The 20,519-nt window shown below is 42.2% G+C and overlaps 1 pseudogene; it reads left to right on the forward strand.

The window, feature by feature from the left end:
- Positions 1-18,443: 18,443 nt before the first annotated feature.
- LOC142586421 (U2 spliceosomal RNA) lies at positions 18,444-18,623 on the forward strand (annotated as a pseudogene).
- The last annotated feature ends 1,896 nt before the right edge of the window (positions 18,624-20,519 follow it).

Raw genomic sequence — 20,519 nt, forward strand, 5'->3', positions numbered from 1 at the left:
AATGACTTGGCGAGAACGGCTGCCGGCGACTTGTTTTCGGATGTGCAGGGCCCACTGCTTCAGTGACACGCGCCTCTTTTAATTAAATGCCGTCACGAAAACTGTCTTTCCGCGTGGCGTTCATTAGCGCCGGTGGAATAGTTTGCCTGAGAAGAGAAGAGGGTGAGGGGCGTAGGGGCGGCTGCGAGGGGAGAGAAACCAAGCTATCTTGGAAATTGCAGTTTCGCGAAGATACCGAAACTCATATGGCACGGGTAGGATTCTCTTCGAAAACAAACGTACAGAAAATGCTGAAGGAAACAGAGTATGTTTGGTCTGGTTCGGTTGTTAAGCCTTAAAGTTCAATCTCCTTGTTCTTTATTGAGCAACAACAAGTCAACACGATTTCAAATAACTTTCGAGGTAACGTGTTGTGCAGTTGCTGTGGTTGAGTAGTGTCACGCTACTAAGAATTTGCGCACATGCGGAAAACGTTCTAGACATCACGCTTACAACAGGAGTTCATAACATTCACGACATATTTGTACTACCGGTATAGGCACCCGCAAGCCGCCTAAGATTTTCTTTTTTATTTTAGTGATGTGATTTAAAAAGGAAGAAGGCCTGTATTGATCGGGCTACCTATTGTACTCGTCGTGTGCCAAACAGAACGAAATCACAAAATGTACCAAAAACCACGGAATAGGAAAGGCATGATTGGCCGTGAACATGCTTCTGCACAAAAGACAAAGAATCAGCTAGAGATTGTGCATGACATTACGTTAATGTTCACGGGTTTTAAATGCTCGCAATGTTCAGCCGGAATCTCATGTCGTGGACTCAGTTACCCGGACAGGTATCCGGTAATGGAAGCCAAATGTAGGGACTGGGGACGCCTGTGTTTGTTACGGCAACCGGTTGGTAACAGGCGGCAGCCTGAGTTGGAACTCTTGGAAACATTTACACTTCCAAAGGAATAAAACACTTTGAACACGTAATAATCTTTGCTGCCAAATGGACGAACGCCAGCACACATATTTGAATAAGACGTCGTGTCACTCATAAAAAAGATACATGAGAAACTTAGACATACTTTAGACGTAAATTGGTACTCTTTTATTACTGGAATAGTATAAGAGACATTACAGTTATTATAAGTCTAACGCTTTTAAAACAATCTAGTGGTATCTTCGGCTGCTCACCTCCATCCCCTGAAGCAGAGTCGGGGAGATCCGGCTTTCCCGAACTCTGAGATAGAGGACAAGCGCGCAAGCCGAACGTGTTACTCGCTCTCGGAGGAGGAAATGGCAGATGCAAAACCACGTGACTACTGACAACCTCCAATGTTTCGCTCATCCGAAACTCCCGGCTGACGTGTCGTGGGGCGAGCGTTCATCGTGACGCCAGCATGCAGTGACATAGGTTGTCCAGGTTGAGGTGGACCGTCGCCAGCAGCAGCGACGTTGTGCTGAGATGACGTTGTGGCAAACGCTTATATCTCGGCGACTGCTCCGATGACAGGGATCGGACGTCTCAGACCGCTAGGAGATGGAGGAGAGCGATCGAGAAGAACCAGCTGAACGCAGAGCGTCCGCCCTCTTTGAACTAGCCGAAGGTAACGCCGCTCGCCAGAGCGCTCTAGAGCGCTCAGAAACGACCAGCCGAAAATTCCATAAGTAACAAGCGTATTTTTTCCGAAAAACCCATTTCAGGGAAGTAGAATAGCGGCATGGATGATTGTCTGTCACGTCCTTTTCTCTTATTGGTCAGATATGAAAGAATTGACAGTTTTGAACATCGGCAATAAAGACTATCTCGGAATCGTTACACTGCTGACCATAGGATTTTTTTTTTTTTGCTGAGAGACGACAGGATATGTGTCTCTTGAGCCGATTGCTTCACGGTGGGCGAAAGAGGTATGTTTATTTTATATGTCAATATGGGCTCATTTCCACGCGGCATAGGCTGCGGTGTTTTCGGGAGTACTGCAGTCTACTCGAACTTATTAAAACGCTGCACCGTCAATCTTTGCGCTTTCTTTTGTGTGCTCAACGCAGATGTGTTTGCGTGTTTCAGTCATGTGGTGGGAGGTGTGAGAATCTTTCAATACTAGTTATTTTCTGCAGTCACTGCTGTTGTTATCATACGCAATACATATACAACCGCATGTAATGTGCAGATCTTGTGCAGTGTGGGAATCAATTGTATGCGAAGCACCATGCATTTATCTCGCTATTCATGATTGTTCGGGCCTGTGCAAAACGCTAGAAGATGAACGAACATGGTTGCGTAAGGCGAGCAGTTACGTGTGTCACTCGAGGGTGAGCGCGACGACCGCAGCAAGGTGACGATAGTAGTATGACGGTGACGCTGATGATACGGCAAATGATTGTTGCACTTCGAGGTGAAAAAATCCTAAATTGTTGCGCCGGCACATGAAACTACATTCATATGATGCAATGTTCAGGTATGTGCATTGCTCAGCTCACGAGCTCTGCCGAAATTTAAACACCAGTTCATGTCGATTCGCGGTGTGAGCGTCCACGCAGGGATGTCACGAGAACTGCGGTTTTAATAATGTTTTACGCCGTTTACGCAATTGCTATTTCTATCACTTTGTTTCTGTTATGCTAGAATAAACACTGATGGCCACAATAGTTTTTTTCTTGCTGTCTACGTTCAAAATTTCACATTTGGAAACAACTTTTGCCGTCTACCCAGGCAACCAGTAAAATAAATATTGAAACCAGGAATTTCGGGAGACTGGCCAATAGCACAGAAGTGCGTATAGTTAAAAAATGCGGGAGAAAAGAGTCGATTGTTTTATGTTGATGCTACAGCATGAATACGCACATGATTGCTTTAAAGCGGCCAAGGATTAGAACAAAGTGTTTTATCCAGAACGACTTCATGCTTTCCTCCTAATTAAAAGAAATTATCAGCGTACGTAATATTTCCAGTATGGCCTTTGCGATGAGGGAAAATAATGGGCACTCTCGAATTCTTGAACTTTCCTTCCGCAAGGTTAAAAGTATAACCATTTAAAAATAAATAAGTGCTGCCGTTTAAGCCGGCGAGAACTTGCAGTGCTCGAAACAGCTTTCGTTGGCCATCAATAGCCACGGCCATTAAATAAATCACCCCATAGTAGGTCGCTCGATTGGTGCGTTTGTTAGTGTCGATCTTTTTCTTACTCGCTTATGCAGCGTAAGACAAGCAACTTCTTATCAACGCCGTTCTGAACATTTGATAGCTGGTCTCTAAGCATTAGGCTTTCTTGTTTTGCCATTCTTCATGACGAGAGCAATGAAATTAGTTCAATCATGATAACAGGAAACGCTCGCCCTGTGTGTTGCTTTCTTTGTCCTCTTCAATCACGCTGCGCGTTACTATGAACCGACAGCGACTCACCCAATTTCGCGTTATATTGGAAGTATTTGCTTCACACTGCGTGAAATGTAGCCATCGTTCTCTGGAAACGCAAAATCATGCCCACGCAGAAAGCCTGCGCTACCAGTCGTTCGCTGTGCCCTCGCCCTTTCGGCGCAACCAAGTTTTCATAAAGTTAGGCGTTTATTAGTGCTGACTTGATGGATAAATTTTGCCGACCCTGTGTCGGCACTCGAATAATTCTGATAGTATCGAGAGTGGTCTGAACTGAATATTCATATTGGTGTAAATGAGTGACATATCGCCATTATTTTACGCTGTGGTCTCTTACATGATTACGCGCGGGTCGGTTCTAGGGAATGCTTTTTTTACATATTTTATACGCCAGGTCAGTATGTCGACATTGTCTTTATTTACACAAGTTTCAATATCCGCGTTCTTACGTTGAACGAAAGTCGCCCCACATAACAGGAAGAAAGGAGTTTACATTCGTGGCAAGTTCTTTTGACAATCAGCGCAGGGAAACAAGCCAGCCACACACGTTGTTCTTTTACTATACTTTCTCAATTTTATTTCTTTTTTGCCTACTTACCAATCTGTTCCATAAAGAATGTGCGAGAAAATTTACTATACCGAGATAAGGAGATAGTGTTCAAAATAAACAATCCCAGGTGGTCAAAAATTAATCCGGAGGGCACTACTACGCCCTGCCTCGTAATAAGTTCGGGTTGCTGGCATGTCAGTCTCTTTAATTTATTTATTTTTATCCAAGGTGGGGGGGCGTTATTAGCACCCTAAGTCCCGTACAGGCCTGCACCGACAACGTGAGCTCTTTCATATGTTATCAAATACCAACTGTGACAAGCTTCACATGATTGAGCGGAAATTAAAATAATAAAGTAGTTTTGGCCAAGAGAGGGGGCTCCAGTAAAGCAGGGTGCTTTTGGTATGGCCAGTCAATAATGTTCTTACATAGCCCAAATAACACAACGCAATCGAAAAGGTGTCTGGTAATTGTCAAGAAAGTGCGGACAAGTTATAATGAGTGTGCTGCAAGAGGAGGCGAAAACAGCCGGACCATAGTCTCTGGATACCGTCTCAACGAGCACTAGAAATTAGGTGCACTTTTTCCCAAAGTAGTGACAGGCAGTGACTATTCTCAATCTCGCTGCAAATCACGTGAGAACTAATCACACATTATACAAACACATTTTGCGTTCGTATTGTATGTCTTTGGTGCGCACTGCCTCTGCTTCTTATTATTAAATTAAGAAGTTTCACGTGGCAAAACCACTTTCTGATTATTAGGCACGCCGTAGTGGAGGACTCCGGAAATTTCGACCACCTGGGGTTCTGTAACGTGCACCTAAATCTAAGTACACGGGTGTTATCGCATTTCGCCCCAATCGAAGTGCGGGTGTCGCTGCCGGGATTCGATCCCGCGACCTCGTACTCATCAGCCCAGCACCATAGCCACTGAGCAAACACGGCGGCTTCTGCTTTTCATTCTGCTAAAACCAGAAATAGTGAGAATTGAAATCCAACACTAAAATATCTTCTTTAGAGGCGTCGAGAGAAAGAATGTAAAATTATTAGCCTGCTTGTAATACGACCCACGGCGATATTATCACGGGTCCCCGATAAACAAAATACAACGTGATTTTTACCAGTTTCGAGAATGCTTAACGCACTCTAAGTTTATCTCGTTTTACCCTGTGCATAAAGCATCTGTTCTAAACGAAAGATGGCCGTAATTATCCTTCCCAATTCATAATATTTCAGAGTATTCATTTCACACAAATTCAATGATATATGGTAATAACCAGATTTCTACAGCTTTTACCTCTGTGTCTTTGTATCCATCCTTACTTACCCTGATAATTCATGATCGACTCCTTGCATAACAAGCATGTCATATCTCTTGCAATAAAAAGAAGGATTAAAGCGAAGCAAATCTCAAATTTCAATTGTTTTCGATCAGACGCGTTGTTGTTTCACCTGACGTAGCGTTGCTATATTTTTTCCCACATCAGACGTTTACATATCCTCAGGCAAAAGCTACAAAAAGGCCACAGCGACGCTTTCAAAAACAAACTCTGTCTTCCCATATAGTGGAACGATCTCGATACGAGTGCGTTTGTAAATTAAGAAAGAAGTATTTACCTATGGCAAATGGTCCAAGAATCGTTCATCAAAAGCGGTTTAGAATCTTAGTACAGTTAACTGCCAAAACATAGAGGTATACGTTACCTACTTGCGTTTTATGGGTGAGCCAAGATTTCACTTGCAACCGGCTTTAACACAGTCCCACGGCCCCCCATCCTTGCTTTTCTCTAATATTTCCCGCAGAAAGCATTCCCGCATATTTGCCGCTGGAAACTTGCAGTCTTAAATAAAGCTTTTTCGCTAGCACAGCGCAAGGATAGAATTAGTTTCCTCTATCTGTTTTCTTTCCACACAAGGTTTACTGGTGCTCTAGAGCGTCTATTTATCTGCGAAAATTGTGTTTTATGTTTTTATGTATCTTTATTTCCGTTTTGTATTTATGTGCTGTTAAAGGTGTATCTTTTTATCCTTTTATTTATATCAGAATGTACGATTTCACTCCTGCGTGGGCCAAGCACTGGCCTGCAGTAGCTTGACGTAAATAAGCAAATAAATTTCTTGTTTCATGACTCGGCACTGGAAATATTTGTGATCAAGGAAAAAGCTAACAAGACATATGAACTGGAAGGCTTACGAAAAGCGCCATTACAACAACCGTGATATATGAATCCGGGCTACGAAATGGCTTTGACAAATAACCGTGGCCACATACGAGGCAGTCGTAGAGAAGACCTCTGCTATTTTTTATTTTTTTGGCCACGGTTCCCGGCACAGGGAACACGTTTCATTGTCCGAGCTCTTTTGTCGTCTGCGGCGCAAGAGTACTTGCAGCTGAGAGTGGGCGAGTGCTGTCACGCCCGCCATTGTCGAGCATTTCCGAGGGCATAGCTCTCGGTTTCGCTGTACATGGAACGAACACAGTTTCTTGTTCTTGTTATGGTCTATGTCAACTAATATGAAGATGTCAACCAAAGGAACACGGCACAAACGCATTTCTGTGGTGTGCACAAAAAGCGGTAAGCTCTCTGCGGGAAAGCTTGCGCGGTAGGCGCTTTGTTTTTAGGTTTTGGTTTGCTGCTATCCTAAAGCAAAAAAAAAAAAGGATCATAAATACCTCTTAAAGGCGCCCATGTTAGAACACCGTGTCATAAACTGCAGATGTCTGTTCTCGGCGCTGCTACTCCCACTCAGCATAAACTAGACTTGTTGACGTTTACGACCAAAAATTAAGGGGGCATAGAGGCCTGCGTCACAAAAAAGAAGCGCCGCGTAATCAGGTACAATTTAGGGTTCGCATTTAGTGAACTTTTACCCTTATGGCTCAACATATTAGCTCACCTTGGTTGCCCTTTGCCTGCCCGTAGATATTGCCCATTTGCGAATGGGCAGTGTTCTTAAATTAAAAGTGAGGAATAATTTCCGTCCATAAACTTAAATTTTGTAAACGAATGTTTCTCCGTTACGCCATATGGTATATACTTGCAGAGCCGACGGCCCTCTGTCAGGGCTCCTCGCACGACAATTTAGTTGAAATCCCTTGAGTGCAACCACTTGCAAGGTACACGGCCACAAAGTGTGCTGCACAGCAGTTGCTTCTTGTATACTTTCATACAGCAATGTTTTCCGGGCATATTACACTGGAACATAATCCATGTCGCTTCTAGAAGAAAATCTGCCGGACGCATATATTCAAACCAGTTTGTTTCGGTGCACTTCGTAATTGCATTGACCATCGGAACCGACTGGCTTCAAATCCAAAATTGCAGCACTTTTCGCAAAAAAGCACATAAAATGTTTTTAGTGGAATTTTTATGATTAATAATGAAAAATGTGTAACATTTTACTGATCTGCGCTGCCATGTATATTCATTTGTACCGCAAGACATCACCATCACATAACCTTTTAGCCTTGATTCACACAATAATGCCCACCCATGACGTACCCGCAGAATTATGTTGATATTTAATGCCCATTGACCTTTTTGTTTTTACACTGCAACAGCCTAGTGAAATTTCTAACAATTGCACTTTGATATTATAAATGTTACGATCACGTACGTTATAAAGGAGGCTGGGCCTGTTCGGTAACAAAAGAAGATGCAGATGCTCAAAGGAATGCTTTAGCTTAAAAAAAAAGTGGTGGGTGGAGGGGCGGGGGGTATTACTGGGAATGGTCCACTTAAACTTGATACATGCACGCTTAGCCTTTTATGGCAAAGATAAGATTGTGGTGGCAAGTTTTGTTTTGTTTTGTAGGTGTTTTTACATTTCAAATGCGTGACAAATGACTTTAGCAGGTTATGCGGAAAGACTTTGGTGTTTTCTCGGACATGCGTGGTGCTTAAGTATTAATTGTAAATTAATCAGTGGTAGTTTTGCGAGTGATGCAGGCCTATAAAAGTAAAGTGCACAGCAGTCGGTTCAATGGTGGTTGAAATATTCCACATAACGGAGGCCTCTCTTGCGGTGCCAGTCTATTCCATTGTAACCCTGTTAAAAAATTTTGTCGGTGACAGTTTTGTTAGATGATTCTGACGAATAAAGGGACACGGTTCACCTCTGGTTTCGGAATGCATATTGCCCATTTTTTTTTTATTCATAGCTCATCGAGTTTCGCAGATAAATATGCATGACCCCTGTCGTTTCTTATTTCCTCTAAGTTTGTCATTAGTTATGAAATGATGCACCAAGTACGGTCATTTATAAAAAAATATTCCTAAAATATGAACGTTTCTTTCCTGTACCTCAGTTTACTGCGGCGGGAGGCTTCGCTATTTATTGGATGTCATTATCACTGTTTTCTCTATGCTTTGTGGTTATTCCGATGGCAAAAAAGCAACCGAGGGGAAATTTACCACTGTGGATGTGCTGGTTATTAGCCATTTATACCTGCTACAGTCTGCAAATGGTTTGTAACCAGCAAAACGTATTTCACCAAATTACAAAGTAAAGATTCCCATGTGTGCTTTGTGAACAAACAAACACGTCCAGCACACATGTACGCCTGCATACAATTTCTTGCGACGCTATAAGATCGCATTGCAAACCCAATGCTATTCACTGCGTGCTTGGAAGAAGCTTTATTCAAGCTATTAAACTGGGACGACTTAGGAGTAACCTCAACGCGAACATCTCAGCAACCTTAGATTTGCAGATGACATTGTCCTGTTCAGCAACAGTGGGGACGAGTTTCTACAAATTATTGAGGACTTTAATAGAGAAAGTATACGAGTGGGGTCGACGATTAATATGCAGAAGACAAAGATAATGATCAATAGCCGGGCAAGAAAAGAAGAGTTCAGGATCGCCCGTCAACCTCTAGAGTTTGGGAAGGAGTATGTTTACGTAGGTCAATTACTCACAGGTGACCCTGATCATGAGAAGGAAATTTAAAGAAGAATAAAAATGGGTTGGAGCGCATTCGGCATACATTGCCAGATCCTGACTGGAAGCTTACCATTATCATCAAAAAGAATGGTGTACAATCAATGCATTCTACGGGTGCTGACATATGCGGCAGAAACTTGGAGACTGACAAAGAAGCTCGAAAACAAGTTAAGTATCGCGCAAAGAGCGCTGGAACGAAGAATGTTAGGCATAACGTTAAGACACAGGAAGAGAGTGGTGTGGATGAGTGAGCAAACAGAGATAGCCGATATTCTAATTGACATTAAAAAAAAGGAAATGGAGCTGGGCAGGTCGTGTAATGCGTACATTAGATAACCGGTGGACCATTAGGGTTACAGAATGGGTGCCAAGAGAAGGGAAGCGCAGCGGAGGACGGCAGATGACTAGGGGGGGTGATGGATGCATGGATGAATAACTTTCTTGGGGTCCCTCGGTGCGCGCGATGAGCGCGCAGCGTACCGCCCTTACAAAAATGACTTTAGACTGTCTATAGAAAGTCTATAGACTTTTCATAGACGACCTTTCCTTTCTATAGATTTGGACTTTTGTTGATATAAAGTCTATAGACTGTCTATAGACGAAAGTCGATAAAGTTTCTATTTCTTTTTGTCTATTCGCAGTCTATAGACGGTCTATAGAAAAAAGTCGATAAGGTGTTTGTTTCCTTTTTGTCTGCTTCCCCTCTATAGAATGCCTACAGACGAAAGTCGACACAGTCTCTATCTATTTTTGTCCATACTTTGTCTTTAGACTTTCTATAGACGAAAGTCGATAGGGTTTCTATTTCTTTTTGTCTATTCGCAGTCTATAGACGGTCTATAGAAAAAAGTCGATAAGGTGTTTGTTTCCTTTTTGTCTGCTTCCCCTCTATAGAATGCCTACAGACGAAAGTCGACACAGTCTCTATCTATGTTTGTCCATACTTTGTCTATAGACTTTCTATAGACGAAAGTCGATAGGGTTTCTATTTCTTTTTGTCTACTCGCAGTCTATAGACGGTCTATAGAAAAAAGTCGATAAGGTGTTTGTTTCTTTTTTGTCTGCTTCCCCTCTATAGAATACCTACAGACGAAAGTAGACACAGTCTCTATCTATCTTTGTCCATACTTTGTCTATAGACTTTCTATAGACGAAAGTCGATAGGGTTTCTATTTATTTTTGTCTATTCGCAGTCTATAGACGGTCTATAGAAAAAAGTCGATAAGGTGTTTGTTTCCTTTTTATCTGCATCCCCTCTATAGAATACCTACAGACGAAAGTGGATACAGTCTCTATCTATTTTTGTCCATACTTTGTCTATAGACTTTCTATAGACGAAAGTCGATAGGGTTTCTATTTCTTTTTGTCTACTCTCAGTCTATAGACGGTCTATAGAAAAAAGTCGATAAGGTGTTTGTGTCTTTTTTGCCTACTTCCCCTTTATGGACTACCTATAGACGAAAGTGGATACAGTCTCTATCTATTTTTGTCCATACTTTGTCTATAGACTTTCTATAGACGAAAGTCGATAAGGTTTCTATTTCTTTTTGTCTACTCGCTGTCTATAGACGGTCTATAGAAAAGTCGATAAGGTGTTTGTTTCTTTTTGTCTATTTCCCCTCTATGGACTACTTTTAGACGAACGTCGATACAGTGTCTATTTATTTTTGTCCATATACTTTGTATATAGACTTTCTGTAGACGAAAGTCGATAAGATTTCTATTTCTTTTTGTCTACTCGCAGTCTATAGACGGTCTATAGAAAAAATTCGATAGGGAGTTTGTTTCTTCTTTGTCTACTTCCCCTCTATATAGGCTACCTGTAGACGAAAGCCGATACAGTTTCTATTTATTTTTGTCCATACTTTGTCTGTTGACTCTCTATATTATGGACAATAGTCGACAAGGTTTCTATTTTTTTCTCTACTCCTGGTGTATTGAATGTCTATAGAAGAAAGTCGATAATATGTAATTCCGAGTTCCCATACCCCCCGCCCTCTGCGAACGCGATGATATGGCACTGGTTCATGCACGACGGCACCGCAACCCTGGCGCGGCGGGCAAACCGTGCAGACTGCTAGTCTGCGTTCGGTGCAGCTGCACCGAACGAGGATCGCGGCGGAGCAGGCACCGTCCGAGTCACCAAGGTCTTCCAGGCACCCGAAGGCCCTAAACCTGGCTGCTTCCCGGACGTACACTTCGCGAAGACCAGGTGGTGAAGGTCAGATGGTGAAGATGTGGCAAAGGGGGTGAATAAGTGGCGAAAGCCCGCAGACCAGGTGGTGAATTCACCACCTCTGAGTTGTCGTGGTCTTGCATGTCTATAGATTAACAATAGACAAACATCGTTAATCTGGGCCCAACCCGTGTACGCTGTAACCAAGCGCAGGTACCGGTGGATAATACATAGCTGCATTTGATATAAGCCACTAAAGTTGTATACTGCTGAGATTGCTATAGAGCCTATTTGTAGACTTTAGTACACACATAGTGTATACCTCCGCATTTGTTGACCACATATGATCTACGTAGTCGTTCTCGGCAATCCCAAGACAGTCTTCACAGTTGTCGCATCACTTTTGCGGCAGTAGAATAACGGAAGCAAAACGCCGATCCAATTGTTAAAATATATGTTATGAACGCCAGCTTCAGATACAAGTGGATTTGAAACAGGCATCAAGCTAACAGCAAAGACACTCGTAATGTTTGTAGCTGACAACGCGGACTTTGTGAATGTGCCATGAACCGATGTCGCGCATGTGGTGTTCGCGTTGTGTGTCGTCCGATTCTCGGATACTTTTCACATTGTCTTCATATCTCGGCTGCGTCACTAACATCGGGCGACTTTTGTTGCCTAATATCCTGCACTATAAACTCATCAACGTTTCTCATTCACTTAAAATAGGTGCCAAATTCTCTGAGCCCACCCAGTATTTCGCCGGCGGTATGCCTGCGCAGCCACGCATATGAGTACCTCAATGCTGTACTGATTGCTTTGACCTATCATCGGAACAGAAAATTAGCACTAACATACGTGCGGGCATCACATTTAGCGGTACGCTGGAAGATATGCTACAAATACGCTGTATTACTCATCGACGCTGACAGTAATGCGTCTAAAACGTCTGAAGGGCACCGTAACGGCTTTTACAAACAGCGCATTCATGTTAGCGTTCCAGTCTGATACGATAGCCCACAGCGTTTGTCTTACAACCTGCCAGCGCATATCCTTCGTCCACGAAAAAAAAATGCATAACGGAAAAGAAAAGCCACCCGTTCCGGCGCGCATGGCGCATCAGAGAGAGAGAAAGAGACAAAGAAAAAAATGAAGGAGGAAAAGGCGCTCACACTCCTCCGAGTGCGCACGCCCTCCGCGCGGAGCTCCTGCGCATGCTCGGAGTTCTTGCGCATGCGCGGCGGTGCGCCGTCTCAACGAGCGCGCCAGGCACGTAAACGGTTGTGCCGGTGTGCGGTGTCTCCCTGAACGTTGGTGTCTGTGTATGCGTGTCTTCTTTGTGGCATCACAAGTCAACTACATTGAATGGTAAGCTTTATCAAAGACGTTTTGCGTCAATACCTCATGATTATGTGAGCGCATTTCGTAGCGCGAACCGGCTGCACGTAGCGCAGGCGACTCGGGTATAGTGTCGGTTTGTCGTTGACATGGTTTGATAACGCGCTCCTGTTCTCGCTTCTACTATACGGAATGTTTTACGGCGAGCGATCGCTCGTGCTTGTTGATTTTATCATTATAGCTTAGGTGCGTAAAAAAGGAAGTACACCATGTTTTAACTTGATACTGAGCTACCACTAAGCGGATTGTGTGTGTTGGGCAGCCAGTGTGGTAGATCTCATTTAGTGGCGCTTGATCCGGCCGCGATGAATGCTGCACCGTATGTGTAGCGAAATTCTCGTGACACGCTTTACGCATATATCTCGAAATTGTGTTAGCATCAAGAATTTTCAAACAGACAGGCATAGTTGAATAACTGCTAGCGTACTAGGATGAAAGGCCGTGTTTGCGGGGCATGCATCAGCAGTGTGTGCGCTGCCGTTTTCGCATAGTTTAAAAGTAGCAGTATTTTTAAGGTTCCTGGCAACCAAGCTAAATAATTTTGGGAAGTTACAGCAAGCAAAACACGAGACTTGAAGAAATATCTAGTAGAAATCTCTAGATTCACCCAATCTATTTATATGCAACCACAAACGCTTTTGGAGCATGAAACCTGCGATAAGCTTAGTCACGTGCAGCTCCGCAACTTAGCCGAAAAAATTAGAGAACAATAAATTAGTCGCTCCGGGAACACCTTTACACGTTTCAAACTGAAGGCATTGCGTTTGACGGTAGTTGGAAGATTTGTTTTTTGTCTCTTTTTTAAACAATTTAGCAGCAGAAGTTATCTTTCGAGCTATATGAAAAGCGTTAAGCGGCTTCCGATGCTTCGGCGTTCTGTAGTTTACGTGCTCTTAATCACAAGGCAGCTGCTGGCGCAGATTCGCATTGTGCTAATCGTGCATGGTATGAAGCCATTGTCGTGCGTAATAAGTGTTCCGGTTTTCATTACTGTTGCATGTAGCGCCGTCGTCTTGGACAGACTGCATACAATATGCGCTGTACAAAAGAAAAAAAGAGCCAGATTATCAATTTGGTGGTCTTTTCTAAGTAGATAACGCACAGATTATTCAAATAATTCAGTGGGCATTGCATTTGTTCTACCCTTATCAACACACCTAAGAGATCGTAACATGTTTTAGTTGATAAGTAACCTGATCAGTACGCCCCCATTCATGTGCATTCTACTGAAAGTGTGGCAAATGTATTCATCTCCAAGTATGAGAAAAGAGACATTGCAGACTGTTCTAAGCGGAAGTAAATTGCAAATCTTAACGTGATTGTTCAAAACTGCAGTCAGTATGCTGAGCATGTTCGTTCGGCACGGGCATATTGTATTAACACCTGAAAAATGTGCACAGCCCAGCCGGGTATCTTTGTTTCAACAAGTATTATTATAGGAATCGTTTGGGATTCTCGCATTTCTTTTATTTTTATAAGTACACTGTGTGTCACATGAACCTGTCCTAAAACGAAACGTACCGTTGCTGGCACCGGCGACCATTACGGTTGTCTAACTGCTTATCATACTATAGTATAACGAAACATCATAATGGTACTGATTAATATTCCCATGTATTCTTTAGTCAGAGGTAAACAAAGTTAACTAGAGGCATAAGTGATGAGAGCAAATTATATTGAAAACTACTACTGAAGCGTAAAAATAACTAATTGTATAACTCATTGTATAGTTTTTCCTCACATTGTTGCATTTGCTTTACGTGTGTCTGTGTGTCTTCCGTGCTGTACTCGTGTGGCCATCAATTACGAACTTGCCGAAGCCCTTGTCAGCTTTATTAATCAAGGGATTTCAGTCAGTTGAATCTAACACTGCATGTCAAGTGACTGACGTGTTATTCGTTTTATCTAAATATTATGGACTGGCAGTACTTGGCAAGCATTAAACCACAATATTTTTTTATTGCACTTAAGCTGCAGGCGTCATAGATTGCCAGAAAATTTTCATGAGAACAGCCAGGGAAGGCTTGGAAAAAGATCGGGAAATTTTAAAATGGCCACATAGGTATGCTGTCTTGTTATATGTCATACAAAGTTTCCAGAGAATCTCTGAGTTAAATATATTTTTAAAACGTTTCACCTGATAAAAATTGAAGGAAATTGGTTCCATTTATTGAAAAAAAAAAGAAAGTCAAGCTTACTGACAAGGCATTTCTTACTCAATATGTGTTTTTTTTTTGCGTTAACTAAACGTCCTGAACCTCGATAGCCCAGAAAAAATTTTCATCTTTCAAAGCACCTTAAATAATTTACTGTAATAGAATTCATTCGAACTATACTATCAGTTCTGTTTCCTAGGAGGTGCATATCTGTCGTGCCATGACACAAAGTGCTCGTGTGGTATTTCGGGTGCTCATCTGGTATACCTAACTTGGAAACCTGTTAGCACGCCCAAGAGGCCTCATTACCTGTAACAAATTAAGTGACCATATCGATACAATCAGCCCATCTGCCTTCCGTTGAAGTTATGGCCAATCACCCATTCATTTAAAAGTATGAGAAAGACATTTAAATGTGTATTAAGCAAAATAAATTACAATCTTAGGCATGATACTGTGAATATTCCAGTCACGTCTTCTGAAGATATCCCTCTGCACGGGCATACTTAACTACCAGCCAAAAAAAATGTACAGACAGCCCAACTGGGTAACGTTTCAGCAATAAATATAGAGACCATTTGGGATAAGTACAATAATGCATCATATATGAACGTGTCATAAAAGGGAACATACTGTTGCTGGCACGAGCAGCTGTTGTGACTGTTTAATTGTTCACCATACCATGCAATAAAACATTCTATAAAGGTGCTGATTTGTATTGACAAGCAGCCATTAGTCATAGTTAAACCGCATTAAGTATTGACTTCGATGGTTTGAGCAAATATATTAAGCTGCTTAATGAACACACAAAGAATATACACTTGTTATTTTTGCCTCATATTGCTGCATCTACTTATTTGCAGCATACACCTGCAGCACCTTTGGGACTAATGACACAAAGGTCAAGGCCAGCCTGGCGACCATGCTTGCCAAGGAGTAGTGTAAATATTTAATCTGTTTCCGTAATAGCATACGACATGAATTTAAGGAATTCATCTATTATATCGAGCAATAAAAACGGTGGATGCATTGCTGGCGCATTTGTTTTATTTTTCGCACTGCATGATTCAGCACTATATAAATTCTTTCTGTTTGTGCAACATATATGAAAGTACAGCTGGTTCAGAAGCATTATTAATCTACTAACGGTAATGCATAAGTGCAGATGAAAAGGAACAGGTGCACATGCATAAATACATTCAAAACTTTTTGCTACCGCATGTAAACAAAAATGTAAACTAACTTGTAGATAGCCGCTATGGAGTTATGGCCTTATACACTCTTTGTAGACTTGTCTATAAGATGTCTGTGTATATAGAGTGCCTATAGATAAAAAAAATCATATTTGTTAACAAATGTCTGCAGAATGTCATAGAAAAAAAGTGTATCGGACTATAAAGTTCTGTTTTTGTAGACTGAAGTCTACAGAATGTCTATAGACTATCTATATACATTTGTATATAGACATTCCATAGACTTCAATCTACAAAAGTAGAACTGTATATATAGTTCTACTTTTGTAGACTGAAGTGTATAAAATGTCTACGGACAAATCTCATCTGTAGACATTCTATAGACTTCAGTCTACAAAAGTAGAACTGTAAGCCTATACACTTGTCCATAGACAGTCTATAGACAGTCTATAGACTCAGACTTCTTATAGACTAGTCTATAAAAAGTGTATGGCCATAAGTCTCTAGACTGTCTATAGGCAGTGTATAGACAGTCTATAGACTCAGACTTTTTATAGACTAGTCTATAAAAAGTGTATGGCCATAAGTCTATAGACCGTCTATAGACAGTCTATAGACTCAGACTTCTTATAGACTAGTCTATAAAAAGTGTATGGCCATAAGTCTATAGACAGTCTATAGACAATCTATAGACTCAGACTTTTTATAGACTAGTCTATAAAAAGTATGGCCATAAGTCTATAGACTGTCTATAGACTGTGTATAGACAGTCTATAGACTCAGACTTTTTATAGACTAGTCTATAAAAAGTGTATGGCCATAAGTCTATAGACTGTCTATAGACTAGTCTAAAGAAATGTCTATAGACAGTCTATAGACTCAGACTTTTTATAGACTAGTCTATAAAAAGTGTATGGCCATAAATCTATAGACTGTCTATAGACTAGTCTAAAGAAATGTCTATAGACAGTCTATAGACTTCATAGACAAATGTCTATAGACTGTCTATGGACTTTCTATAAAAATTTTTGTAAGGGCGCTCCCCCGTTGGGACAGAGAGGCCATGCCCCTCCGCCGCGTCGAGGCCTGGTGGACAGCCCAGAGCTGTACTTGAAGGCCCGAGCTCTACGGGTGATGAAATTAAGAAATTCGCAGGTGCGAGCTGGAATCGGTTGGCACAGGACAGGGTTAATTGGGGATCGCAGGGTGAGGCCTTCGCCCTGCAGTGGACATAAATGATGATGATTATTATTATTATTATTATTATTATTCAGGGCATAGAATTCGTGATTTACGGCATTCTATTCAAGAACTTGCACATGCAAATCCGCTTCGAGAAGCAAATACAAACCATGATCAAAAATAGAAGAAGAAGAAGAAACTTCATTAAAGAATTACATAGCAGTAGTTGCTGTGCTGAGGACTTCTACATTTTTCGTAACTAATAGATCAAAGACATGCAGCTGAGAAATATAACTATAATGTTGTTGTGTAGGCACGATCATTCAGAGAAAAATAACAAATTAAGGAAAACAGTATGTTCATATTGTGATTTTTTAGAACTAAAAACGGTGCCGTACCTTCAAAAGTGCCACGGGCGTGAATGGGCCTAAGGCATTCGTCAAAACACTGAGTATCTATGCAGGGCGATAGATGGTGCCTACTGTGCAGAATTCCGTGAACCGAGCAATGTTACTGTGTGGTCAGCCACGCGTGGACCACGAGGTTATGAGAGCAAGCACATGTATTTGCTGTGCTTGGTGAACTCCTTTAATGTTCGGTGAAATTCATAATATTCACAAACAAAGGGCACTTGTCTCTGTGACGAGCAGGAATTGGAGATATTACCGCATGTGAAAATCATCAAGGCTTTCTTTTGCTGTCCTTGCCATGGTCATCGATGTTCTAAACTAATAGTGTGCATATTCTGAATGAGCTTAGGCATCTCGCTCACGTCATAGCTTACACCACTTACTGCACCTATTCAGCAGAGCCCAATGTATATAATCGTATTCCAGACTGCCACTTTGTTTGAACGCGCATGATGTTGGCATCTCTAAGCTTGCGTTAGCTTTAACCGGTACGTACTCGACGGGGAGGAGTCCTGAGGAAGTTACGGCATATTATAATAGAGTCGCAAAACCCAATTGTCTCTAGGTGTCATCTCTTATGAAGCGGCACAACCACAAATGTCCAGGCCCTTGTTCCCTCCTGAAAGGCTCGAAAGATTATACTTGCCGGCGTCCCTGGTTCGCAAAACGTACCTCTTTCGCTGTTCCTAATAAGAAACAGTGGTCAACCCACCGGGGCATTGGTTAGTGAAAAATAGCCATAACCCGATAACTGCTGCACATCTAAAAATACAGATGCTGCAAAAAAAAAAATAATGAACCTTTCCACTCTTTAAAGCTGGATGACCAGCGAAGCTGTTTAGCATACGCCACAGAGGCGTCACAGAATTTTGAACATAGGTAGGGACTCACCGTGATATATACATACACTCGCGTAGACGACGGGATCGCCACTCGAGAAGTCGGAGGAAACTAGACACGCGTGGCATTTCGATGTGACCGCCGCCACGGGAGAGGGGAATAAAAAGGAAAGGAGATGCGCAAGCGCCTGGAACGCCAACCAAGAGAGGGAGGTGCAGACGTGGACATGGCCGACACGGATTAAAGTGTAGTGTGTGTTCTTATCAGCTTAATATTTGGTGCGGGTTGAATTTAGACCCACGATATTAAACCTATTTTCGCAAGTTAACGGAGTGCTTGAAGCCTGCTTCACCACCGCCACGAGTCTACCAGGTATTGCACTATCTTATAGATCAGCCCAAGGTTTTTCGTCTATGGACATCGATCCTCTGGAAACTAGCCTTTCATAACTTCGCTGTAATAAAAATGACCGCCGAAACATTAACTACATATAAAAAAGCACCGTTATGCAGTGCTTAAAAGAAGGTGAATGTGAGCTGGGGAAGTCAATCGCAAAATAAACCGTGTGTTCCTGAGCTCTCCCGGCTAAAATGGCCTGTGACACTATGGTGCAAGAGCTTACATGTAACGCAAACGAAAATGCTCGGTATGATAGCTACAAAAACATAATACAAGTATTACAGAAGCAGTTATGTCGCTACATGTTTCCAGATTAGGGAGACCAGCGCATCAGGCAGGTGGTTAAGAACGCCACAAGCGAGGCCGATAACAAGGACGCAGATGTTATATTTTTATTGTAGCAGTTGGACCAGACAAGGAACAAAGACAACGTGAGAAAGGTTGGAAAAAAATGGCTAAGGCAACAACAACATTCCCTACTGCCATGCAGATGCAAAATATACATATGCGCCATTTTTTATGTCTACGAGAACCCGAAATCTTTCTCTGCACTCTTACCTTAGTTATAAGGCGTAATAATCGTGCAATAGTTAGAGGAAGATTGAGAAGTCAACGCAATGCGGTGTGAAATATGTACATCCTGCTTACCTACAATTCTTTCTCGAGTGCTGGTACGTGTTATTATATACAGACGATGTTTCTGTTACGTAATAAATAAAAGAAACAAGGAATCCATACGTGCTACAAAACGCTTCATCCCTAATGAATAAACTCTAGTGGTGCTTTTTTAGCGGGATTTTAAGAAAAGCCTAGCGAGCTTGCTGGCTTCTAGGCGGGCAACTTTCAGCCAGTAAACAGCATTCATCTTCCTCAGCTGATAAAAAAAAAATTTCAGGTGCTAAAGCCACGGTACTATTATGAAGCACGTCCTAGTGGGAGAGACCGGGTCAATTTTGACCACCTGGGGTCTTTAACGTGCACCCAACGCTGGGAACACGAGAGTTTTTGCATTTCACCCTCATCGGAATGCGGCCGGTATTCGATAGCGCAACTTCAGACTTAACAGCGCAACACCAAAGCCACTACGCCACCACGGCGGGTTTCCTCCGCTGTTACTTTGGCCATTCGCTTGCTTCGGCTGAACTGCGGTGCATTTATGCTTTACAGAGCACTTACAGAGCATGCCGTGGGTAGCAGGTGTTGCAGGTAAGCAACTTTCCGTTGCCGGATAGATTCCAGAATTTGAAGCTTAAGGCTACGGTTCTTTATTTATTACCTCCATGGCAACTCATCGACTTGGAAATCTCGCGAGTAATGACGCATTCGCACCGCTGTTATTCTTTGTTCTCATTTATTTTCCTTTGTTCGTGAGAGCGCTGCACGGAAAGAAGACCGCAGCTGGGTTCTTTCCTCTCTCTGCGTGTTTGTTTAAGTTATGTTGATACCGGAAAAACAGGGAGAGAATGGCGAAAGCATCAGTGAGCGTGCACTAGAATATCTGTATAACCGTGCGCTTCACACCGGCCTACCCATTCCCATAGAAATATGAAAAACCACTAAAAGAATGTAAAGCAAAAGCGCGTACATAAACCCACAAATACAAGAGGAGCATCGAAATGGCACCGAAGTCTACCATGTCGAGCAATTTTACAGCACCTCTGTAAAGCAGCAGAGCCCTCGCCGCCAGCTTTTGCTTTTTGTCGGCTTCGGACGACTAGGAAACCGATGTTCTTTCTTCACGTTCTTGGGGTAACTTCATTTTTGGGTTACAGGTAAACATTCTCTCTGTTTTTGCGTACTTTTCCGAAGCCATACAGTTTTTCTTGTAACATGTGGTGCGTATATATTGCCTTGTCTTTTCTATAGGATAATAGTTTGTCGGCCTCAAAATACGCTGAAAACT

The sequence above is a fragment of the Dermacentor variabilis genome, chromosome 6 (genome assembly GCF_050947875.1).
Source record: "Dermacentor variabilis isolate Ectoservices chromosome 6, ASM5094787v1, whole genome shotgun sequence".
In the NCBI taxonomy this organism is placed as follows: Eukaryota; Metazoa; Arthropoda; class Arachnida; order Ixodida; family Ixodidae; genus Dermacentor; species Dermacentor variabilis.